The following is a 3772-nucleotide window of genomic DNA, read 5'->3' as shown; positions in this document are numbered from 1 at the left end:
CCGTAGGGGTTGAGGATGCCTGAAGGCCTTTGCACTTGCTGTTCCTGTGCCTAAAACAAGCTTGTCCTGATATTTTCCATAGATGCATAGCTGGCTCCCTCACCTCCTTTGTTCAAATGTCACTTTGTGATGCCTTCCCTGTCCACTCTAAAACTGCAAACTTCCCCATTGCACTCCCTATCCCCCTTCCCCGCATTGGTTTTCTCTGTAGAGCTTTATTGGCTCCTCCATCCCTCCCCTAGAATATAAAACAAGCCGGTGTTTGTTCTATCCTGTCAGTCTAGCACACAGGCGTTTAAAATTTGAAGAAGGACTCAATCAATCCCAAAATGATTGCAAATAATGTACAATGATGGAGAAATTAGGCAACCTGCGCAAGATCAGAGGTGGCAATTAGCAAAGTTGGGATTTCAACCGAGCTCTGCCTCCAAAACACAGCATAGTACTCTTCTCCCCACCCCCAGTAGCTGCACTTTATGCCATAGATGGAATCCTGGATGCAGAGGCTGTCAGAATTTAGCTGCTGTTTCCAACATTCCCGAAATGGGAATCACGAGAACTGGATTCCATTTGTGACTCGACCATTCACTGTGCAACACCGGCTAACTCATATAACTTTACTGGCTCACAGTTATGCTGTAGAAGCGGCTTTGGGATCGACCAATCTCTTTATCGAACACTTCTAAAATCTTAAAATATGTGAAGGGATGGGATTCATTAGTTTCTTAGGCAGCCATATCCCCTTCGGCCGGGGAAGGGTTCCCGGCCAGTGACTCAACTTTCCAGCCTCTGCACCCCTTTCTACGCTTCCACAGCAGCCAAGGGACCAAGAAGGAAACAGACTGGCGCCGCAGCACTTGTTGCAAGGCGGCCTGCTTCCCCTCGCTCGCCACGGCGGTCAGAAATGGCTCAAGCCCGCCCACCGGGAACCCGGAAATGACGTCTCAGCATGCGACGTGCGTGCGTTCGCGGCGCAGGCGCTGGGGGCGGGGCGTGAGAGTTGGAGGGCGGGCGAGAGGGAGGGGAGTGGACTGGCCGATCCCGGACCTGCTTGACTGACGCGGTAGAGTGGCTCTCCCGACACCGCGGAGCCGCGGACGAGGTACGGAGAGCACGGACGGGGGCCAGTGGCGGCGCCGTGGCATCTCAGGGCCAAGGGTCGCGGTGCCGTCCGGGCCAGTGGCTGCTGGGTCACCGTCCGTGCCGTGCGCCCGGCCGGGGCCGCTGCGCTTTGGCACCTCTGCCGCCGGTCGTCCCAGCCCGGCCCGGCAGTGCGGCCCTGCCCAGCCCAGGCCGTCGCCGCTCCCCTTCTTCGTCGTAGTGCTCAGCTTCCCGGTCTCGGGCACTCGTCCCCAAGTTCCCCACCCCCGGCCGAACTCCGGAGGACGGTCGCCTGTCATTTCCTGGCCGCCTCCCGCCAGCCGCCCATCTCTCCCGGGACGGCTTGCCTCTGCCCGGCTGCCTCCTCACTGTCCAGTCCGCGGGGGCCAGAGGGACACCGGTGGTGGCGGTCTGTCGGTGTTGCCCACGGCCCCGCCGGGGACTCCTCCAGGACCGGTCGGATCGCAGTCCGGCCTTGGCAGGGGCACCCGAGCTGCACAAACCCACCTGGGGGATTGGGACATGGAAACGTCCCGGAGCTGGGACGCGGGGGTTGCAAACAGTGGTGCTAACTTTCGCCCGGTAGTTGAGGACAAACTCGTGGGGCTAGGGTTAGGAGCAGAAGTTCCTGCTCCCGAACCGCGGCGGAGCGGAGTCCAGGTGATGCCCGTCGCGGGAGTTTATAGGGAGGGAGGAAGGACTCAGTTGTTGTAAAGACTCGGTCATAGGCAGCTGGTGGTGTCTCAGCGCTGATGACCCAATCGCCATGGTTGAGAAATGTGTCTTTGGTTGCTCGCTCATGAGCTCTTTTTGCTTTTGAGATAAGATGTGAAAAAATAGCCAGGACGAGTTGACAGGATCACCTGGGGAGAGTTTTTTGGGTCTGAATGGATTTTTGTGAGGTTTACAAAAAAAAAAAGTTGTTCCAATAAAGCTTGGCGGAGATGTAGTTTTTTTTGTTAGTTCGTTTAATGATTAATAATGTTAATTTTTCAGAGTTACTGGTTCTTAGGCGGAGGATTAAGAAATGTTCAGGATTGAAATTTATACCGACATTCTGAGCAAATATGTGGTTCAGACACTGGCTTCTGCTCCCCAGAAGTGTGCTAACCAGAGAGAGGGACAGTAAAGCTCATTTCAGTACAGTGTTGGAAGTGTCTTGAGTGAGCAAGATTCAGATCACAAAGTGGGGTGGGAATTTGGGGGATGTGTGGGAATGGGAGGCGACTACAGTGAGGAGGCCAGTAACTACAGTTGTGTGCTGTCGAGGTGATTCCAACTCATAGCATCTCCATGTGACAGAGTAGAACTGCCGCATAGGGTTTTCTGAGTTGTAATCTTCACGGGAGCCGACTGAGCAGATTGCCATATCTTTCTCCCTCCGAGCCGCTAGGTGGTTTTGAACCATCAGCCTTTCGGTTACCAGGCAGGCTTAACCACTGCGTCACCCGGCCTTCTTTCAGTAACTGCTACTGTACCTTGCCCGTTGTGGTCGAGTCGGATCCGACTTAGCGATCCTATAGGACAGAGTAGAACTGCCTCATAAGGTTTCCAGGGAGCGGCTGGTGGATTTGAACTGCTGACCATTTGGTTAGCAGCCCAGCTCTTAACCACTGTGCCACCAGGGCTCCAATAACTGCTAGGAGGTGGGTATTACTGGAGTGTGAAGTGCAGAGCAGAGGGTGGTGGGACATAGGGGCAGAGATATAGGCAGGAGTCTTCCCTGGGTGGTGCAAACAGTTAATGAGATGAGCTGCTAAACAAATGGTTGGCTGTTCAGTCCACCCAGATTTGCCTCAGAAGAAATGCCTGGCTATCTGCTTCTAAATATCAGCGGCTGAAAACCCTACAGAGCACAGTTCTCCTCTGATCCACATGAGGTCTCCATTAGTGGGAATTAACTCAAGGCAATTGAGTCTCAGAAGCTTGGGCTTTTTATCTCACGGTGGCAGAGCCAGAGAAAAGCTTTAAAGTAGGGTCATTGTGTGGTTAAAATGTAATTTCATGTAGATCTTACACACTGGCCTCTGTGTGACTGATGAGGATCATGCCCAGTATAGCCTCTGATTGTGTGCTCTCTTGTGTTTTAATTTTTCTACTCATTAAATGTTTGAATTGTATACTCATCTACTAGTTGTTTGTCTGTATTAGAGTGTCAGCTAATGTGTAAGCCTCTGTAAACAGGATTTCTGCTTTTATCTGCATTCTCAATCAAAGTTGAGTATTCACAAGTGTTCAGTGAGTACTTGTTGACTTGATGAGAGTAATGCATTGATTTTTTTTTTTTAATGAGTAGAATTTTATTGGCAGAGATAGGAGAAAATTCTATGCTTTTTTTAAAAAAATTATGCCTTAGGTGAAAGTTTACAGTGCAAGTCAATTTCTCATTCAAAAATTTATACACATACTGTTTTGTGATATTGGTTGCAATCCCCACAATGTGACAGCATGTCTTCCCTTTACTCCCTGGGTTCACTGTATCCATTTGTCCAGTTCCTGTCCCTTTCTGCCTTCTCGTCTTGCTTTTGGGCAAGAGTTGCCCATTTGATCTTGTATATTTGATTGAACTAAGCAGCACGTTCCTCACATGTGTTATTGTTTGTTTTATAAGCCTGTCTAAGTCTTTGTTTGAAAAGTGGCGTTCAGGAGTGGTTTCACTTCTGAATTAGCA

General features: G+C 51.0%; 1 protein-coding gene across 3 annotated transcripts in view; it reads left to right on the top strand.

Annotated features, from left to right (window-relative positions):
- The first annotated feature begins 1025 nt into the window (after positions 1-1025).
- RABGEF1 (RAB guanine nucleotide exchange factor 1) overlaps positions 1026-3772 on the top strand; it is an 84347-nt gene continuing 81600 nt past the window's right edge. For 2 of the 3 annotated variants that reach the window (XM_023735309.1, XM_004380779.3), the window contains exon 1: positions 1027-1102. The gene's annotated coding sequence lies outside the window, so the exon portion shown is untranslated. Of the gene's footprint in view, positions 1103-3772 lie in introns of all 3 variants that reach the window. The other variant, XM_012556786.2, reaches the window with a different exon arrangement.

The sequence above is a fragment of the Trichechus manatus genome, unplaced genomic scaffold (genome assembly GCF_000243295.1).
Source record: "Trichechus manatus latirostris isolate Lorelei unplaced genomic scaffold, TriManLat1.0 scaffold00077, whole genome shotgun sequence".
NCBI classification, from domain to species: domain Eukaryota; kingdom Metazoa; phylum Chordata; class Mammalia; order Sirenia; family Trichechidae; genus Trichechus; species Trichechus manatus.
Note: the sequence above shows the minus strand (reverse complement) of the source record. Positions and strands in the feature narration are given on the sequence as shown.